This window comes from Pungitius pungitius, chromosome 14 (genome assembly GCF_949316345.1).
Source record: "Pungitius pungitius chromosome 14, fPunPun2.1, whole genome shotgun sequence".
NCBI classification, from domain to species: Eukaryota; Metazoa; Chordata; class Actinopteri; order Perciformes; family Gasterosteidae; genus Pungitius; species Pungitius pungitius.
This window is the reverse complement of record NC_084913.1, coordinates 19019834-19038839: the sequence shown is the minus strand read 5'-3', so window position 1 is coordinate 19038839 and position 19006 is coordinate 19019834. Positions and strand designations below refer to the sequence as shown.

Genomic DNA, 19006 nt, shown 5'->3' with positions numbered 1-19006 from the left:
GCACTGGTTTTTCTTTGACACTAATATCAGTGGAGAGTGCGGACGCAGTCCCCAACTACCACAAAAACACTCTGAAAACTTCACACACAGGCTCAGGGCCACCACGGGAAGAGCATGCACGCAAGTACACACGTGCACGCACACACACACACTCGGACTGAATGGGAGTCAATGGGAGCTTCCCCAGGGGAACCTCCTATTGGGCCCAAAATCTACAGTGGCCCCCCTGAGGGCCCCGGGAGGAGCTGGTCCAAATTTCAGCAGCCCAGCACCAACCAAGACAGAGTTGCAGGCAAAATCCAAACTCATTTCCCGGTTTGTAGTGGTCGGTTTCACAAATTCTTGGACTGACAGCCGCACTCTGCAAACTTCACACACAAGCTCAGGGCCACCATGGGTAGAGCATGCACACGAGCACACACGTGCAAGCTCCTGATGAACTCTTGTTGAATTCACTTTGAATTCAGACAGTGATTTCACTTTCAGGCACCTCTGTCCGAAAATGGAATCACCCAAAAACAAACCTCAAAAGTCATTGATTTTTTTTCAATCAAAAATTGTAAGGCCCTCCTGAAATGTTGTTGGTTTACTGTTAATTCAGACAATCACTCAGTGGTTTAACACTCCAGTGGTGAGTATACTGGTCCATTGTTGGCAAAGAGGCTCAATCTTGGGGATCAACAGTAGTTGAAAGAGATGTGTCCAAGTGGAAAGCACTGGTTTTTCTTTGACACTAATATCAGGGGAGAGCGCGGACGCAGTCCCCCACTACCACAAATTATGCAGTCGAGATTCCCACATTTGAGGAATTCGCAGTGGTCAACACAGCCGGAGTGCAATGGCTGAGCCTCGCCCTGGGTGAACCACCTTTGTGATCATGGTATCTCCCCTGCCAGGTAAGTATAAGTTGGTAGTGACAGAGACAGGAGTGGTATTCCCAAACAGAGCACTTGGGGTGACGGTTCCCAGATGGCACCGTCCTCACAGATCAGTGAATTTAAAATCAGTGATCAGTGTGAAATGCAAAATAAAGGCACAATTGATGAGTAAACATATCAGTTGCTTGCCAAAAGTCTCAGCCAGTTGAGACTTGTACACAGAGGCAAACCAACTACCTAGACTACACCAATGAATTGGGTCACCAGTTATTTTTTCACAAGATAAAGGTTGCACCGTTCCCGGAAGTGCTGCAATACCGGGTCAATGCTTGGAGTGAGCAGAGCAAGCCCCTTTTTCATCTCCCAGAGCTAAAAATCGGCTTAATATGTAGTCCTCATATAGAGGACATATCAGATATTAAACTGATAAGAACAGATACTACACTTGATCTTAGCCAAAAGGCCGAGAAGCGATGACACATGAATGTTTGCCTCCAGACCCAACGGACTAGCGCATCTCTCAAATGTCAGGGTGCGGCTCATACAAATGGGCGTGGCAGTCGCCTGTTACTTAACATCCCACTCCCCACGCAGCCTGTATTCTTAAAAATCTTTGATTTCCTTCCAATCAAAAGTGTAAGCTCTTGATGAACTCTTGTTGATTCCTTCCAATCAAAAGTGTAAGCTCTTGATGAACTCTTGTTGGTTCCTTCCAATCAAAAGTGTAAGCTCTTGATGAACTCTTGTTGGTTCCTTCCAATCAAAAGTGTAAGCTCTTGATGAACTCTTGTTGATTCCTTCCAATCAAAAGTGTAAGCTCTTGATGAACTCTTGTTGAATTCACTTATAATTCAGAGAGTGATTTCACTTTTAGGCACCTCTGTCTAAAAATGGAACTAACCCCAAACAGCCCTCAAAAATCATTCGGTTTTTTTGCAATCAAAAGTGTAAGCTCCTGCCTAAATCTTGATTTCACTCTAAATTCAGACAGTAATTTGAGACTTGATCCAAAGCTCAACCAGAGACTCCAGGAATAAGTTTACTCAAATGACAGGCTCTTCCATCCTACTAATTTATTTTTCTTACAAGTACATGAGGCTTAGCCAAATAGCAGAGCCTGGCAAAAAATAAGGTCAACTCATTGTTGTTCCTCTCCACGGAAGTCTTTAGTAAAAGGCGAAAGACTTATGCGTATTGAAGAGAAACCAAAGTCAGTAGCACAATCAGGTGAAAGGCAGCCCTATATCCCTGTGGAACAAGTAATCCCTCTTGCGGTAGGGAGTGGTTGAGCTGCGGGTGTCCAAAGCCTAACCCATTTCCCAGCCCCCTTTCCTCAAAAAATCTATGATTTCTTTTCAATCAAAAATTGTAAGGCCCTCCTGAAATGTTGTTGGTTTACTGTGAATTCAGACAATCATTCAGTGATTTAACACTCCAGTGGTGAGTAAACAGGTCCATTGTTGGCAAAGAAGCTCAATCTTGGGGACCAACAGTAGTTCAAAGAGATGTGTGCAAGTTAAAAGCACTGGTTTTTCTTTGACACTAATATCAGTGGAGAGTGCGGACGCAGTCCCCAACTACCACAAAAACACTCTGAAAACTTCACACACAGGCTCAGGGCCACCACGGGAAGAGCATGCACGCAAGTACACACGTGCACGCACACACACACACTCGGACTGAATGGGAGTCAATGGGAGCTTCCCCAGGGGAACCTCCTATTGGGCCCAAAATCTACAGTGGCCCCCCTGAGGGCCCCGGGAGGAGCTGGTCCAAATTTCAGCAGCCCAGCACCAACCAAGACAGAGTTGCAGGCAAAATCCAAACTCATTTCCCGGTTTGTAGTGGTCGGTTTCACAAATTCTTGGACTGACAGCCGCACTCTGCAAACTTCACACACAAGCTCAGGGCCACCATGGGTAGAGCATGCACACGAGCACACACGTGCAAGCTCCTGATGAACTCTTGTTGAATTCACTTTGAATTCAGACAGTGATTTCACTTTCAGGCACCTCTGTCCGAAAATGGAATCACCCAAAAACAAACCTCAAAAGTCATTGATTTTTTTTCAATCAAAAATTGTAAGGCCCTCCTGAAATGTTGTTGGTTTACTGTTAATTCAGACAATCACTCAGTGGTTTAACACTCCAGTGGTGAGTATACTGGTCCATTGTTGGCAAAGAGGCTCAATCTTGGGGATCAACAGTAGTTGAAAGAGATGTGTCCAAGTGGAAAGCACTGGTTTTTCTTTGACACTAATATCAGGGGAGAGCGCGGACGCAGTCCCCCACTACCACAAATTATGCAGTCGAGATTCCCACATTTGAGGAATTCGCAGTGGTCAACACAGCCGGAGTGCAATGGCTGAGCCTCGCCCTGGGTGAACCACCTTTGTGATCATGGTATCTCCCCTGCCAGGTAAGTATAAGTTGGTAGTGACAGAGACAGGAGTGGTATTCCCAAACAGAGCACTTGGGGTGACGGTTCCCAGATGGCACCGTCCTCACAGATCAGTGAATTTAAAATCAGTGATCAGTGTGAAATGCAAAATAAAGGCACAATTGATGAGTAAACATATCAGTTGCTTGCCAAAAGTCTCAGCCAGTTGAGACTTGTACACAGAGGCAAACCAACTACCTAGACTACACCAATGAATTGGGTCACCAGTTATTTTTTCACAAGATAAAGGTTGCACCGTTCCCGGAAGTGCTGCAATACCGGGTCAATGCTTGGAGTGAGCAGAGCAAGCCCCTTTTTCATCTCCCAGAGCTAAAAATCGGCTTAATATGTAGTCCTCATATAGAGGACATATCAGATATTAAACTGATAAGAACAGATACTACACTTGATCTTAGCCAAAAGGCCGAGAAGCGATGACACATGAATGTTTGCCTCCAGACCCAACGGACTAGCGCATCTCTCAAATGTCAGGGTGCGGCTCATACAAATGGGCGTGGCAGTCGCCTGTTACTTAACATCCCACTCCCCACGCAGCCTGTATTCTTAAAAATCTTTGATTTCCTTCCAATCAAAAGTGTAAGCTCTTGATGAACTCTTGTTGATTCCTTCCAATCAAAAGTGTAAGCTCTTGATGAACTCTTGTTGGTTCCTTCCAATCAAAAGTGTAAGCTCTTGATGAACTCTTGTTGGTTCCTTCCAATCAAAAGTGTAAGCTCTTGATGAACTCTTGTTGATTCCTTCCAATCAAAAGTGTAAGCTCTTGATGAACTCTTGTTGAATTCACTTATAATTCAGAGAGTGATTTCACTTTTAGGCACCTCTGTCTAAAAATGGAACTAACCCCAAACAGCCCTCAAAAATCATTCGGTTTTTTTGCAATCAAAAGTGTAAGCTCCTGCCTAAATCTTGATTTCACTCTAAATTCAGACAGTAATTTGAGACTTGATCCAAAGCTCAACCAGAGACTCCAGGAATAAGTTTACTCAAATGACAGGCTCTTCCATCCTACTAATTTATTTTTCTTACAAGTACATGAGGCTTAGCCAAATAGCAGAGCCTGGCAAAAAATAAGGTCAACTCATTGTTGTTCCTCTCCACGGAAGTCTTTAGTAAAAGGCGAAAGACTTATGCGTATTGAAGAGAAACCAAAGTCAGTAGCACAATCAGGTGAAAGGCAGCCCTATATCCCTGTGGAACAAGTAATCCCTCTTGCGGTAGGGAGTGGTTGAGCTGCGGGTGTCCAAAGCCTAACCCATTTCCCAGCCCCCTTTCCTCAAAAAATCTATGATTTCTTTTCAATCAAAAATTGTAAGGCCCTCCTGAAATGTTGTTGGTTTACTGTGAATTCAGACAATCATTCAGTGATTTAACACTCCAGTGGTGAGTAAACAGGTCCATTGTTGGCAAAGAAGCTCAATCTTGGGGACCAACAGTAGTTCAAAGAGATGTGTGCAAGTTAAAAGCACTGGTTTTTCTTTGACACTAATATCAGTGGAGAGTGCGGACGCAGTCCCCAACTACCACAAAAACACTCTGAAAACTTCACACACAGGCTCAGGGCCACCACGGGAAGAGCATGCACGCAAGTACACACGTGCACGCACACACACACACTCGGACTGAATGGGAGTCAATGGGAGCTTCCCCAGGGGAACCTCCTATTGGGCCCAAAATCTACAGTGGCCCCCCTGAGGGCCCCGGGAGGAGCTGGTCCAAATTTCAGCAGCCCAGCACCAACCAAGACAGAGTTGCAGGCAAAATCCAAACTCATTTCCCGGTTTGTAGTGGTCGGTTTCACAAATTCTTGGACTGACAGCCGCACTCTGCAAACTTCACACACAAGCTCAGGGCCACCATGGGTAGAGCATGCACACGAGCACACACGTGCAAGCTCCTGATGAACTCTTGTTGAATTCACTTTGAATTCAGACAGTGATTTCACTTTCAGGCACCTCTGTCCGAAAATGGAATCACCCAAAAACAAACCTCAAAAGTCATTGATTTTTTTTCAATCAAAAATTGTAAGGCCCTCCTGAAATGTTGTTGGTTTACTGTTAATTCAGACAATCACTCAGTGGTTTAACACTCCAGTGGTGAGTATACTGGTCCATTGTTGGCAAAGAGGCTCAATCTTGGGGATCAACAGTAGTTGAAAGAGATGTGTCCAAGTGGAAAGCACTGGTTTTTCTTTGACACTAATATCAGGGGAGAGCGCGGACGCAGTCCCCCACTACCACAAATTATGCAGTCGAGATTCCCACATTTGAGGAATTCGCAGTGGTCAACACAGCCGGAGTGCAATGGCTGAGCCTCGCCCTGGGTGAACCACCTTTGTGATCATGGTATCTCCCCTGCCAGGTAAGTATAAGTTGGTAGTGACAGAGACAGGAGTGGTATTCCCAAACAGAGCACTTGGGGTGACGGTTCCCAGATGGCACCGTCCTCACAGATCAGTGAATTTAAAATCAGTGATCAGTGTGAAATGCAAAATAAAGGCACAATTGATGAGTAAACATATCAGTTGCTTGCCAAAAGTCTCAGCCAGTTGAGACTTGTACACAGAGGCAAACCAACTACCTAGACTACACCAATGAATTGGGTCACCAGTTATTTTTTCACAAGATAAAGGTTGCACCGTTCCCGGAAGTGCTGCAATACCGGGTCAATGCTTGGAGTGAGCAGAGCAAGCCCCTTTTTCATCTCCCAGAGCTAAAAATCGGCTTAATATGTAGTCCTCATATAGAGGACATATCAGATATTAAACTGATAAGAACAGATACTACACTTGATCTTAGCCAAAAGGCCGAGAAGCGATGACACATGAATGTTTGCCTCCAGACCCAACGGACTAGCGCATCTCTCAAATGTCAGGGTGCGGCTCATACAAATGGGCGTGGCAGTCGCCTGTTACTTAACATCCCACTCCCCACGCAGCCTGTATTCTTAAAAATCTTTGATTTCCTTCCAATCAAAAGTGTAAGCTCTTGATGAACTCTTGTTGATTCCTTCCAATCAAAAGTGTAAGCTCTTGATGAACTCTTGTTGGTTCCTTCCAATCAAAAGTGTAAGCTCTTGATGAACTCTTGTTGGTTCCTTCCAATCAAAAGTGTAAGCTCTTGATGAACTCTTGTTGATTCCTTCCAATCAAAAGTGTAAGCTCTTGATGAACTCTTGTTGAATTCACTTATAATTCAGAGAGTGATTTCACTTTTAGGCACCTCTGTCTAAAAATGGAACTAACCCCAAACAGCCCTCAAAAATCATTCGGTTTTTTTGCAATCAAAAGTGTAAGCTCCTGTCTAAATCTTGATTTCACTCTAAATTCAGACAGTAATTTGAGACTTGATCCAAAGCTCAACCAGAGACTCCAGGAATAAGTTTACTCAAATGACAGGCTCTTCCATCCTACTAATTTATTTTTCTTACAAGTACATGAGGCTTAGCCAAATAGCAGAGCCTGGCAAAAAATAAGGTCAACTCATTGTTGTTCCTCTCCACGGAAGTCTTTAGTAAAAGGCGAAAGACTTATGCGTATTGAAGAGAAACCAAAGTCAGTAGCACAATCAGGTGAAAGGCAGCCCTATATCCCTGTGGAACAAGTAATCCCTCTTGCGGTAGGGAGTGGTTGAGCTGCGGGTGTCCAAAGCCTAACCCATTTCCCAGCCCCCTTTCCTCAAAAAATCTATGATTTCTTTTCAATCAAAAATTGTAAGGCCCTCCTGAAATGTTGTTGGTTTACTGTGAATTCAGACAATCATTCAGTGATTTAACACTCCAGTGGTGAGTAAACAGGTCCATTGTTGGCAAAGAAGCTCAATCTTGGGGACCAACAGTAGTTCAAAGAGATGTGTGCAAGTTAAAAGCACTGGTTTTTCTTTGACACTAATATCAGTGGAGAGTGCGGACGCAGTCCCCAACTACCACAAAAACACTCTGAAAACTTCACACACAGGCTCAGGGCCACCACGGGAAGAGCATGCACGCAAGTACACACGTGCACGCACACACACACACTCGGACTGAATGGGAGTCAATGGGAGCTTCCCCAGGGGAACCTCCTATTGGGCCCAAAATCTACAGTGGCCCCCCTGAGGGCCCCGGGAGGAGCTGGTCCAAATTTCAGCAGCCCAGCACCAACCAAGACAGAGTTGCAGGCAAAATCCAAACTCATTTCCCGGTTTGTAGTGGTCGGTTTCACAAATTCTTGGACTGACAGCCGCACTCTGCAAACTTCACACACAAGCTCAGGGCCACCATGGGTAGAGCATGCACACGAGCACACACGTGCAAGCTCCTGATGAACTCTTGTTGAATTCACTTTGAATTCAGACAGTGATTTCACTTTCAGGCACCTCTGTCCGAAAATGGAATCACCCAAAAACAAACCTCAAAAGTCATTGATTTTTTTTCAATCAAAAATTGTAAGGCCCTCCTGAAATGTTGTTGGTTTACTGTTAATTCAGACAATCACTCAGTGGTTTAACACTCCAGTGGTGAGTATACTGGTCCATTGTTGGCAAAGAGGCTCAATCTTGGGGATCAACAGTAGTTGAAAGAGATGTGTCCAAGTGGAAAGCACTGGTTTTTCTTTGACACTAATATCAGGGGAGAGCGCGGACGCAGTCCCCCACTACCACAAATTATGCAGTCGAGATTCCCACATTTGAGGAATTCGCAGTGGTCAACACAGCCGGAGTGCAATGGCTGAGCCTCGCCCTGGGTGAACCACCTTTGTGATCATGGTATCTCCCCTGCCAGGTAAGTATAAGTTGGTAGTGACAGAGACAGGAGTGGTATTCCCAAACAGAGCACTTGGGGTGACGGTTCCCAGATGGCACCGTCCTCACAGATCAGTGAATTTAAAATCAGTGATCAGTGTGAAATGCAAAATAAAGGCACAATTGATGAGTAAACATATCAGTTGCTTGCCAAAAGTCTCAGCCAGTTGAGACTTGTACACAGAGGCAAACCAACTACCTAGACTACACCAATGAATTGGGTCACCAGTTATTTTTTCACAAGATAAAGGTTGCACCGTTCCCGGAAGTGCTGCAATACCGGGTCAATGCTTGGAGTGAGCAGAGCAAGCCCCTTTTTCATCTCCCAGAGCTAAAAATCGGCTTAATATGTAGTCCTCATATAGAGGACATATCAGATATTAAACTGATAAGAACAGATACTACACTTGATCTTAGCCAAAAGGCCGAGAAGCGATGACACATGAATGTTTGCCTCCAGACCCAACGGACTAGCGCATCTCTCAAATGTCAGGGTGCGGCTCATACAAATGGGCGTGGCAGTCGCCTGTTACTTAACATCCCACTCCCCACGCAGCCTGTATTCTTAAAAATCTTTGATTTCCTTCCAATCAAAAGTGTAAGCTCTTGATGAACTCTTGTTGATTCCTTCCAATCAAAAGTGTAAGCTCTTGATGAACTCTTGTTGGTTCCTTCCAATCAAAAGTGTAAGCTCTTGATGAACTCTTGTTGGTTCCTTCCAATCAAAAGTGTAAGCTCTTGATGAACTCTTGTTGATTCCTTCCAATCAAAAGTGTAAGCTCTTGATGAACTCTTGTTGAATTCACTTATAATTCAGAGAGTGATTTCACTTTTAGGCACCTCTGTCTAAAAATGGAACTAACCCCAAACAGCCCTCAAAAATCATTCGGTTTTTTTGCAATCAAAAGTGTAAGGTCCTGCCTAAATCTTGATTTCACTCTAAATTCAGACAGTAATTTGAGACTTGATCCAAAGCTCAACCAGAGACTCCAGGAATAAGTTTACTCAAATGACAGGCTCTTCCATCCTACTAATTTATTTTTCTTACAAGTACATGAGGCTTAGCCAAATAGCAGAGCCTGGCAAAAAATAAGGTCAACTCATTGTTGTTCCTCTCCACGGAAGTCTTTAGTAAAAGGCGAAAGACTTATGCGTATTGAAGAGAAACCAAAGTCAGTAGCACAATCAGGTGAAAGGCAGCCCTATATCCCTGTGGAACAAGTAATCCCTCTTGCGGTAGGGAGTGGTTGAGCTGCGGGTGTCCAAAGCCTAACCCATTTCCCAGCCCCCTTTCCTCAAAAAATCTATGATTTCTTTTCAATCAAAAATTGTAAGGCCCTCCTGAAATGTTGTTGGTTTACTGTGAATTCAGACAATCATTCAGTGATTTAACACTCCAGTGGTGAGTAAACAGGTCCATTGTTGGCAAAGAAGCTCAATCTTGGGGACCAACAGTAGTTCAAAGAGATGTGTGCAAGTTAAAAGCACTGGTTTTTCTTTGACACTAATATCAGTGGAGAGTGCGGACGCAGTCCCCAACTACCACAAAAACACTCTGAAAACTTCACACACAGGCTCAGGGCCACCACGGGAAGAGCATGCACGCAAGTACACACGTGCACGCACACACACACACTCGGACTGAATGGGAGTCAATGGGAGCTTCCCCAGGGGAACCTCCTATTGGGCCCAAAATCTACAGTGGCCCCCCTGAGGGCCCCGGGAGGAGCTGGTCCAAATTTCAGCAGCCCAGCACCAACCAAGACAGAGTTGCAGGCAAAATCCAAACTCATTTCCCGGTTTGTAGTGGTCGGTTTCACAAATTCTTGGACTGACAGCCGCACTCTGCAAACTTCACACACAAGCTCAGGGCCACCATGGGTAGAGCATGCACACGAGCACACACGTGCAAGCTCCTGATGAACTCTTGTTGAATTCACTTTGAATTCAGACAGTGATTTCACTTTCAGGCACCTCTGTCCGAAAATGGAATCACCCAAAAACAAACCTCAAAAGTCATTGATTTTTTTTCAATCAAAAATTGTAAGGCCCTCCTGAAATGTTGTTGGTTTACTGTTAATTCAGACAATCACTCAGTGGTTTAACACTCCAGTGGTGAGTATACTGGTCCATTGTTGGCAAAGAGGCTCAATCTTGGGGATCAACAGTAGTTGAAAGAGATGTGTCCAAGTGGAAAGCACTGGTTTTTCTTTGACACTAATATCAGGGGAGAGCGCGGACGCAGTCCCCCACTACCACAAATTATGCAGTCGAGATTCCCACATTTGAGGAATTCGCAGTGGTCAACACAGCCGGAGTGCAATGGCTGAGCCTCGCCCTGGGTGAACCACCTTTGTGATCATGGTATCTCCCCTGCCAGGTAAGTATAAGTTGGTAGTGACAGAGACAGGAGTGGTATTCCCAAACAGAGCACTTGGGGTGACGGTTCCCAGATGGCACCGTCCTCACAGATCAGTGAATTTAAAATCAGTGATCAGTGTGAAATGCAAAATAAAGGCACAATTGATGAGTAAACATATCAGTTGCTTGCCAAAAGTCTCAGCCAGTTGAGACTTGTACACAGAGGCAAACCAACTACCTAGACTACACCAATGAATTGGGTCACCAGTTATTTTTTCACAAGATAAAGGTTGCACCGTTCCCGGAAGTGCTGCAATACCGGGTCAATGCTTGGAGTGAGCAGAGCAAGCCCCTTTTTCATCTCCCAGAGCTAAAAATCGGCTTAATATGTAGTCCTCATATAGAGGACATATCAGATATTAAACTGATAAGAACAGATACTACACTTGATCTTAGCCAAAAGGCCGAGAAGCGATGACACATGAATGTTTGCCTCCAGACCCAACGGACTAGCGCATCTCTCAAATGTCAGGGTGCGGCTCATACAAATGGGCGTGGCAGTCGCCTGTTACTTAACATCCCACTCCCCACGCAGCCTGTATTCTTAAAAATCTTTGATTTCCTTCCAATCAAAAGTGTAAGCTCTTGATGAACTCTTGTTGATTCCTTCCAATCAAAAGTGTAAGCTCTTGATGAACTCTTGTTGGTTCCTTCCAATCAAAAGTGTAAGCTCTTGATGAACTCTTGTTGGTTCCTTCCAATCAAAAGTGTAAGCTCTTGATGAACTCTTGTTGATTCCTTCCAATCAAAAGTGTAAGCTCTTGATGAACTCTTGTTGAATTCACTTATAATTCAGAGAGTGATTTCACTTTTAGGCACCTCTGTCTAAAAATGGAACTAACCCCAAACAGCCCTCAAAAATCATTCGGTTTTTTTGCAATCAAAAGTGTAAGCTCCTGCCTAAATCTTGATTTCACTCTAAATTCAGACAGTAATTTGAGACTTGATCCAAAGCTCAACCAGAGACTCCAGGAATAAGTTTACTCAAATGACAGGCTCTTCCATCCTACTAATTTATTTTTCTTACAAGTACATGAGGCTTAGCCAAATAGCAGAGCCTGGCAAAAAATAAGGTCAACTCATTGTTGTTCCTCTCCACGGAAGTCTTTAGTAAAAGGCGAAAGACTTATGCGTATTGAAGAGAAACCAAAGTCAGTAGCACAATCAGGTGAAAGGCAGCCCTATATCCCTGTGGAACAAGTAATCCCTCTTGCGGTAGGGAGTGGTTGAGCTGCGGGTGTCCAAAGCCTAACCCATTTCCCAGCCCCCTTTCCTCAAAAAATCTATGATTTCTTTTCAATCAAAAATTGTAAGGCCCTCCTGAAATGTTGTTGGTTTACTGTGAATTCAGACAATCATTCAGTGATTTAACACTCCAGTGGTGAGTAAACAGGTCCATTGTTGGCAAAGAAGCTCAATCTTGGGGACCAACAGTAGTTCAAAGAGATGTGTGCAAGTTAAAAGCACTGGTTTTTCTTTGACACTAATATCAGTGGAGAGTGCGGACGCAGTCCCCAACTACCACAAAAACACTCTGAAAACTTCACACACAGGCTCAGGGCCACCACGGGAAGAGCATGCACGCAAGTACACACGTGCACGCACACACACACACACACTCGGACTGAATGGGAGTCAATGGGAGCTTCCCCAGGGGAACCTCCTATTGGGCCCAAAATCTACAGTGGCCCCCCTGAGGGCCCCGGGAGGAGCTGGTCCAAATTTCAGCAGCCCAGCACCAACCAAGACAGAGTTGCAGGCAAAATCCAAACTCATTTCCCGGTTTGTAGTGGTCGGTTTCACAAATTCTTGGACTGACAGCCGCACTCTGCAAACTTCACACACAAGCTCAGGGCCACCATGGGTAGAGCATGCACACGAGCACACACGTGCAAGCTCCTGATGAACTCTTGTTGAATTCACTTTGAATTCAGACAGTGATTTCACTTTCAGGCACCTCTGTCCGAAAATGGAATCACCCAAAAACAAACCTCAAAAGTCATTGATTTTTTTTCAATCAAAAATTGTAAGGCCCTCCTGAAATGTTGTTGGTTTACTGTTAATTCAGACAATCACTCAGTGGTTTAACACTCCAGTGGTGAGTATACTGGTCCATTGTTGGCAAAGAGGCTCAATCTTGGGGACCAACAGTAGTTGAAAGAGATGTGTCCAAGTGGAAAGCACTGGTTTTTCTTTGACACTAATATCAGGGGAGAGCGCGGACGCAGTCCCCCACTACCACAAATTATGCAGTCGAGATTCCCACATTTGAGGAATTCGCAGTGGTCAACACAGCCGGAGTGCAATGGCTGAGCCTCGCCCTGGGTGAACCACCTTTGTGATCATGGTATCTCCCCTGCCAGGTAAGTATAAGTTGGTAGTGACAGAGACAGGAGTGGTATTCCCAAACAGAGCACTTGGGGTGACGGTTCCCAGATGGCACCGTCCTCACAGATCAGTGAATTTAAAATCAGTGATCAGTGTGAAATGCAAAATAAAGGCACAATTGATGAGTAAACATATCAGTTGCTTGCCAAAAGTCTCAGCCAGTTGAGACTTGTACACAGAGGCAAACCAACTACCTAGACTACACCAATGAATTGGGTCACCAGTTATTTTTTTCACAAGATAAAGGTTGCACCGTTCCCGGAAGTGCTGCAATACCGGGTCAATGCTTGGAGTGAGCAGAGCAAGCCCCTTTTTCATCTCCCAGAGCTAAAAATCGGCTTAATATGTAGTCCTCATATAGAGGACATATCAGATATTAAACTGATAAGAACAGATACTACACTTGATCTTAGCCAAAAGGCCGAGAAGCGATGACACATGAATGTTTGCCTCCAGACCCAACGGACTAGCGCATCTCTCAAATGTCGGGGTGCGGCTCATACAAATGGGCGTGGCAGTCGCCTGTTACTTAACATCCCACTCCCCACGCAGCCTGTATTCTTAAAAATCTTTGATTTCCTTCCAATCAAAAGTGTAAGCTCTTGATGAACTCTTGTTGATTCCTTCCAATCAAAAGTGTAAGCTCTTGATGAACTCTTGTTGATTCCTTCCAATCAAAATTGTAAGCTCTTGATGAACTCTTGTTGATTCCTTCCAATCAAAAGTGTAAGCTCTTGATGAACTCTTGTTGAATTCACTTATAATTCAGAGAGTGATTTCACTTTTAGGCACCTCTGTCTAAAAATGGAACTAACCCCAAACAGCCCTCAAAAATCATTCGGTTTTTTTGCAATCAAAAGTGTAAGCTCCTGCCTAAATCTTGATTTCACTCTAAATTCAGACAGTAATTTGAGACTTGATCCAAAGCTCAACCAGAGACTCCAGGAATAAGTTTACTCAAATGACAGGCTCTTCCATCCTACTAATTTATTTTTCTTACAAGTACATGAGGCTTAGCCAAATAGCAGAGCCTGGCAAAAAATAAGGTCAACTCATTGTTGTTCCTCTCCACGGAAGTCTTTAGTAAAAGGCGAAAGACTTATGCGTATTGAAGAGAAACCAAAGTCAGTAGCACAATCAGGTGAAAGGCAGCCCTATATCCCTGTGGAACAAGTAATCCCTCTTGCGGTAGGGAGTGGTTGAGCTGCGGGTGTCCAAAGCCTAACCCATTTCCCAGCCCCCTTTCCTCAAAAAATCTATGATTTCTTTTCAATCAAAAATTGTAAGGCCCTCCTGAAATGTTGTTGGTTTACTGTGAATTCAGACAATCATTCAGTGATTTAACACTCCAGTGGTGAGTAAACAGGTCCATTGTTGGCAAAGAAGCTCAATCTTGGGGACCAACAGTAGTTCAAAGAGATGTGTGCAAGTTAAAAGCACTGGTTTTTCTTTGACACTAATATCAGTGGAGAGTGCGGACGCAGTCCCCAACTACCACAAAAACACTCTGAAAACTTCACACACAGGCTCAGGGCCACCACGGGAAGAGCATGCACGCAAGTACACACGTGCACGCACACACACACACACACTCGGACTGAATGGGAGTCAATGGGAGCTTCCCCAGGGGAACCTCCTATTGGGCCCAAAATCTACAGTGGCCCCCCTGAGGGCCCCGGGAGGAGCTGGTCCAAATTTCAGCAGCCCAGCACCAACCAAGACAGAGTTGCAGGCAAAATCCAAACTCATTTCCCGGTTTGTAGTGGTCGGTTTCACAAATTCTTGGACTGACAGCCGCACTCTGCAAACTTCACACACAAGCTCAGGGCCACCATGGGTAGAGCATGCACACGAGCACACACGTGCAAGCTCCTGATGAACTCTTGTTGAATTCACTTTGAATTCAGACAGTGATTTCACTTTCAGGCACCTCTGTCCGAAAATGGAATCACCCAAAAACAAACCTCAAAAGTCATTGATTTTTTTTCAATCAAAAATTGTAAGGCCCTCCTGAAATGTTGTTGGTTTACTGTTAATTCAGACAATCACTCAGTGGTTTAACACTCCAGTGGTGAGTATACTGGTCCATTGTTGGCAAAGAGGCTCAATCTTGGGGACCAACAGTAGTTGAAAGAGATGTGTCCAAGTGGAAAGCACTGGTTTTTCTTTGACACTAATATCAGGGGAGAGCGCGGACGCAGTCCCCCACTACCACAAATTATGCAGTCGAGATTCCCACATTTGAGGAATTCGCAGTGGTCAACACAGCCGGAGTGCAATGGCTGAGCCTCGCCCTGGGTGAACCACCTTTGTGATCATGGTATCTCCCCTGCCAGGTAAGTATAAGTTGGTAGTGACAGAGACAGGAGTGGTATTCCCAAACAGAGCACTTGGGGTGACGGTTCCCAGATGGCACCGTCCTCACAGATCAGTGAATTTAAAATCAGTGATCAGTGTGAAATGCAAAATAAAGGCACAATTGATGAGTAAACATATCAGTTGCTTGCCAAAAGTCTCAGCCAGTTGAGACTTGTACACAGAGGCAAACCAACTACCTAGACTACACCAATGAATTGGGTCACCAGTTATTTTTTTCACAAGATAAAGGTTGCACCGTTCCCGGAAGTGCTGCAATACCGGGTCAATGCTTGGAGTGAGCAGAGCAAGCCCCTTTTTCATCTCCCAGAGCTAAAAATCGGCTTAATATGTAGTCCTCATATAGAGGACATATCAGATATTAAACTGATAAGAACAGATACTACACTTGATCTTAGCCAAAAGGCCGAGAAGCGATGACACATGAATGTTTGCCTCCAGACCCAACGGACTAGCGCATCTCTCAAATGTCGGGGTGCGGCTCATACAAATGGGCGTGGCAGTCGCCTGTTACTTAACATCCCACTCCCCACGCAGCCTGTATTCTTAAAAATCTTTGATTTCCTTCCAATCAAAAGTGTAAGCTCTTGATGAACTCTTGTTGATTCCTTCCAATCAAAAGTGTAAGCTCTTGATGAACTCTTGTTGATTCCTTCCAATCAAAATTGTAAGCTCTTGATGAACTCTTGTTGATTCCTTCCAATCAAAAGTGTAAGCTCTTGATGAACTCTTGTTGATTCCTTCCAATCAAAAGTGTAAGCTCTTGATGAACTCTTGTTGAATTCACTTATAATTCAGAGAGTGATTTCACTTTTAGGCACCTCTGTCTAAAAATGGAACTAACCCCAAACAGCCCTCAAAAATCATTCGGTTTTTTTGCAATCAAAAGTGTAAGCTCCTGCCTAAATCTTGATTTCACTCTAAATTCAGACAGTAATTTGAGACTTGATCCAAAGCTCAACCAGAGACTCCAGGAATAAGTTTACTCAAATGACAGGCTCTTCCATCCTACTAATTTATTTTTCTTACAAGTACATGAGGCTTAGCCAAATAGCAGAGCCTGGCAAAAAATAAGGTCAACTCATTGTTGTTCCTCTCCACGGAAGTCTTTAGTAAAAGGCGAAAGACTTATGCGTATTGAAGAGAAACCAAAGTCAGTAGCACAATCAGGTGAAAGGCAGCCCTATATCCCTGTGGAACAAGTAATCCCTCTTGCGGTAGGGAGTGGTTGAGCTGCGGGTGTCCAAAGCCTAACCCATTTCCCAGCCCCCTTTCCTCAAAAAATCTATGATTTCTTTTCAATCAAAAATTGTAAGGCCCTCCTGAAATGTTGTTGGTTTACTGTGAATTCAGACAATCATTCAGTGATTTAACACTCCAGTGGTGAGTAAACAGGTCCATTGTTGGCAAAGAAGCTCAATCTTGGGGACCAACAGTAGTTCAAAGAGATGTGTGCAAGTTAAAAGCACTGGTTTTTCTTTGACACTAATATCAGTGGAGAGTGCGGACGCAGTCCCCAACTACCACAAAAACACTCTGAAAACTTCACACACAGGCTCAGGGCCACCACGGGAAGAGCATGCACGCAAGTACACACGTGCACGCACACACACACACTCGGACTGAATGGGAGTCAATGGGAGCTTCCCCAGGGGAACCTCCTATTGGGCCCAAAATCTACAGTGGCCCCCCTGAGGGCCCCGGGAGGAGCTGGTCCAAATTTCAGCAGCCCAGCACCAACCAAGACAGAGTTGCAGGCAAAATCCAAACTCATTTCCCGGTTTGTAGTGGTCGGTTTCACAAATTCTTGGACTGACAGCCGCACTCTGCAAACTTCACACACAAGCTCAGGGCCACCATGGGTAGAGCATGCACACGAGCACACACGTGCAAGCTCCTGATGAACTCTTGTTGAATTCACTTTGAATTCAGACAGTGATTTCACTTTCAGGCACCTCTGTCCGAAAATGGAATCACCCAAAAACAAACCTCAAAAGTCATTGATTTTTTTTCAATCAAAAATTGTAAGGCCCTCCTGAAATGTTGTTGGTTTACTGTTAATTCAGACAATCACTCAGTGGTTTAACACTCCAGTGGTGAGTATACTGGTCCATTGTTGGGAAAGAGGCTCAATCTTGGGGATCAACAGTAGTTGAAAGAGATGTGTCCAAGTGGAAAGCACTGGTTTTTCTTTGACACTAATATCAGGGGAGAGCGCGGACGCAGTCCCCCACTACCACAAATTATGCAGTCGAGATTCCCACATTTGAGGAATTCGCAGTGGTCAACACAGCCGGAGTGCAATGGCTGAGCCTCGCCCTGGGTGAACCACCTTTGTGATCATGGTATCTCCCCTGCCAGGTAAGTATAAGTTGGTAGTGACAGAGACAGGAGTGGTATTCCCAAACAGAGCACTTGGGGTGACGGTTCCCAGATGGCACCGTCCTCACAGATCAGTGAATTTAAAATCAGTGATCAGTGTGAAATGCAAAATAAAGGCACAATTGATGAGTAAACATATCAGTTGCTTGCCAAAAGTCTCAGCCAGTTGAGACTTGTACACAGAGGCAAACCAACTACCTAGACTACACCAATGAATTGGGTCACCAGTTATTTTTTCACAAGATAAAGGTTGCACCGTTCCCGGAAGTGCTGCAATACCGGGTCAATGCTTGGAGTGAGCAGAGCAAGCCCCTTTTTCATCTCCCAGAGCTAAAAATCGGCTTAATATGTAGTCCTCATATAGAGGACATATCAGATATTAAACTGATAAGAACAGATACTACACTTGATCTTAGCCAAAAGGCCGAGAAGCGATGACACATGAATGTTTGCCTCCAGACCCAACGGACTAGCGCATCTCTCAAATGTCAGGGTGCGGCTCATACAAATGGGCGTGGCAGTCGCCTGTTACTTAACATCCCACTCCCCACGCAGCCTGTATTCTTAAAAATCTTTGATTTCCTTCCAATCAAAAGTGTAAGCTCTTGATGAACTCTTGTTGATTCCTTCCAATCAAAAGTGTAAGCTCTTGATGAACTCTTGTTGGTTCCTTCCAATCAAAAGTGTAAGCTCTTGATGAACTCTTGTTGATTCCTTCCAATCAAAAGTGTAAGCTCTTGATGAACTCTTGTTGAATTCACTTATAATTCAGAGAGTGATTTCACTTTTAGGCACCTCTGTCTAAAAATGGAACTAACCCCAAACAGCCCTCAAAAATCATTCGGTTTTTTTGCAATCAAAAGTGTAAGCTCCTGCCTAAATCTTGATTTCACTCTAAATTCAGACAGTAATTTGAGACTTGATCCAAAGCTCAACCAGAGACTCCAGGAATAAGTTTACTCAAATGACAGGCTCTTCCATCCTACTAATTTATTTTTCTTACAAGTACATGAGGCTTAGCCAAATAGCAGAGCCTGGCAAAAAATAAGGTCAACTCATTGTTGTTCCTCTCCACGGAAGTCTTTAGTAAAAGGCGAAAGACTTATGCGTATTGAAGAGAAACCAAAGTCAGTAGCACAATCAGGTGAAAGGCAGCCCTATATCCCTGTGGAACAAGTAATCCCTCTTGCGGTAGGGAGTGGTTGAGCTGCGGGTGTCCAAAGCCTAACCCATTTCCCAGCCCCCTTTCCTCAAAAAATCTATGATTTCTTTTCAATCAAAAATTGTAAGGCCCTCCTGAAATGTTGTTGGTTTACTGTGAAT

General features: G+C 44.4%; 24 non-coding genes across 24 annotated transcripts; all 24 read right to left on the bottom strand.

Moving 5' to 3' along the window:
* Window positions 1-740: 740 nt before the first annotated feature.
* On the bottom strand, window positions 741-904 carry LOC134105051 (U1 spliceosomal RNA). The gene has a single exon (XR_009942405.1). It is a non-coding gene; the product is annotated as a U1 spliceosomal RNA (small nuclear RNA).
* Window positions 905-1162: 258 nt separating this feature from the next.
* On the bottom strand, window positions 1163-1353 carry LOC134104278 (U2 spliceosomal RNA). The gene has a single exon (XR_009941716.1). It is a non-coding gene; the product is annotated as a U2 spliceosomal RNA (small nuclear RNA).
* A 623-nt stretch (window positions 1354-1976) lies between these two features.
* On the bottom strand, window positions 1977-2092 carry LOC134104419 (U5 spliceosomal RNA). The gene has a single exon (XR_009941836.1). It is a non-coding gene; the product is annotated as a U5 spliceosomal RNA (small nuclear RNA).
* A 1048-nt stretch (window positions 2093-3140) lies between these two features.
* Window positions 3141-3304, bottom strand: LOC134105050 (U1 spliceosomal RNA). Its single transcript, XR_009942404.1, has one exon. It is a non-coding gene; the product is annotated as a U1 spliceosomal RNA (small nuclear RNA).
* A 258-nt stretch (window positions 3305-3562) lies between these two features.
* LOC134104277 (U2 spliceosomal RNA) lies at window positions 3563-3753 on the bottom strand. The gene has a single exon (XR_009941715.1). It is a non-coding gene; the product is annotated as a U2 spliceosomal RNA (small nuclear RNA).
* A 623-nt stretch (window positions 3754-4376) lies between these two features.
* LOC134104418 (U5 spliceosomal RNA) lies at window positions 4377-4492 on the bottom strand. Its single transcript, XR_009941835.1, has one exon. It is a non-coding gene; the product is annotated as a U5 spliceosomal RNA (small nuclear RNA).
* A 1048-nt stretch (window positions 4493-5540) lies between these two features.
* Window positions 5541-5704, bottom strand: LOC134105049 (U1 spliceosomal RNA). The gene has a single exon (XR_009942403.1). It is a non-coding gene; the product is annotated as a U1 spliceosomal RNA (small nuclear RNA).
* Window positions 5705-5962: 258 nt separating this feature from the next.
* On the bottom strand, window positions 5963-6153 carry LOC134104276 (U2 spliceosomal RNA). Its single transcript, XR_009941714.1, has one exon. It is a non-coding gene; the product is annotated as a U2 spliceosomal RNA (small nuclear RNA).
* A 623-nt stretch (window positions 6154-6776) lies between these two features.
* Window positions 6777-6892, bottom strand: LOC134104417 (U5 spliceosomal RNA). Its single transcript, XR_009941834.1, has one exon. It is a non-coding gene; the product is annotated as a U5 spliceosomal RNA (small nuclear RNA).
* A 1048-nt stretch (window positions 6893-7940) lies between these two features.
* On the bottom strand, window positions 7941-8104 carry LOC134105048 (U1 spliceosomal RNA). Its single transcript, XR_009942402.1, has one exon. It is a non-coding gene; the product is annotated as a U1 spliceosomal RNA (small nuclear RNA).
* Window positions 8105-8362: 258 nt separating this feature from the next.
* LOC134104275 (U2 spliceosomal RNA) lies at window positions 8363-8553 on the bottom strand. The gene has a single exon (XR_009941713.1). It is a non-coding gene; the product is annotated as a U2 spliceosomal RNA (small nuclear RNA).
* Window positions 8554-9176: 623 nt separating this feature from the next.
* Window positions 9177-9292, bottom strand: LOC134104416 (U5 spliceosomal RNA). The gene has a single exon (XR_009941833.1). It is a non-coding gene; the product is annotated as a U5 spliceosomal RNA (small nuclear RNA).
* A 1048-nt stretch (window positions 9293-10340) lies between these two features.
* LOC134105045 (U1 spliceosomal RNA) lies at window positions 10341-10504 on the bottom strand. Its single transcript, XR_009942400.1, has one exon. It is a non-coding gene; the product is annotated as a U1 spliceosomal RNA (small nuclear RNA).
* Window positions 10505-10762: 258 nt separating this feature from the next.
* On the bottom strand, window positions 10763-10953 carry LOC134104273 (U2 spliceosomal RNA). The gene has a single exon (XR_009941712.1). It is a non-coding gene; the product is annotated as a U2 spliceosomal RNA (small nuclear RNA).
* A 623-nt stretch (window positions 10954-11576) lies between these two features.
* Window positions 11577-11692, bottom strand: LOC134104415 (U5 spliceosomal RNA). Its single transcript, XR_009941832.1, has one exon. It is a non-coding gene; the product is annotated as a U5 spliceosomal RNA (small nuclear RNA).
* A 1052-nt stretch (window positions 11693-12744) lies between these two features.
* LOC134105044 (U1 spliceosomal RNA) lies at window positions 12745-12908 on the bottom strand. Its single transcript, XR_009942399.1, has one exon. It is a non-coding gene; the product is annotated as a U1 spliceosomal RNA (small nuclear RNA).
* A 259-nt stretch (window positions 12909-13167) lies between these two features.
* On the bottom strand, window positions 13168-13358 carry LOC134104272 (U2 spliceosomal RNA). The gene has a single exon (XR_009941711.1). It is a non-coding gene; the product is annotated as a U2 spliceosomal RNA (small nuclear RNA).
* A 579-nt stretch (window positions 13359-13937) lies between these two features.
* LOC134104414 (U5 spliceosomal RNA) lies at window positions 13938-14053 on the bottom strand. Its single transcript, XR_009941831.1, has one exon. It is a non-coding gene; the product is annotated as a U5 spliceosomal RNA (small nuclear RNA).
* A 1052-nt stretch (window positions 14054-15105) lies between these two features.
* LOC134105043 (U1 spliceosomal RNA) lies at window positions 15106-15269 on the bottom strand. The gene has a single exon (XR_009942398.1). It is a non-coding gene; the product is annotated as a U1 spliceosomal RNA (small nuclear RNA).
* A 259-nt stretch (window positions 15270-15528) lies between these two features.
* Window positions 15529-15719, bottom strand: LOC134104271 (U2 spliceosomal RNA). Its single transcript, XR_009941710.1, has one exon. It is a non-coding gene; the product is annotated as a U2 spliceosomal RNA (small nuclear RNA).
* A 623-nt stretch (window positions 15720-16342) lies between these two features.
* LOC134104413 (U5 spliceosomal RNA) lies at window positions 16343-16458 on the bottom strand. The gene has a single exon (XR_009941830.1). It is a non-coding gene; the product is annotated as a U5 spliceosomal RNA (small nuclear RNA).
* Window positions 16459-17506: 1048 nt separating this feature from the next.
* LOC134105042 (U1 spliceosomal RNA) lies at window positions 17507-17670 on the bottom strand. The gene has a single exon (XR_009942397.1). It is a non-coding gene; the product is annotated as a U1 spliceosomal RNA (small nuclear RNA).
* Window positions 17671-17928: 258 nt separating this feature from the next.
* Window positions 17929-18119, bottom strand: LOC134104270 (U2 spliceosomal RNA). The gene has a single exon (XR_009941709.1). It is a non-coding gene; the product is annotated as a U2 spliceosomal RNA (small nuclear RNA).
* Window positions 18120-18698: 579 nt separating this feature from the next.
* Window positions 18699-18814, bottom strand: LOC134104410 (U5 spliceosomal RNA). Its single transcript, XR_009941828.1, has one exon. It is a non-coding gene; the product is annotated as a U5 spliceosomal RNA (small nuclear RNA).
* Window positions 18815-19006: the final 192 nt, after the last annotated feature.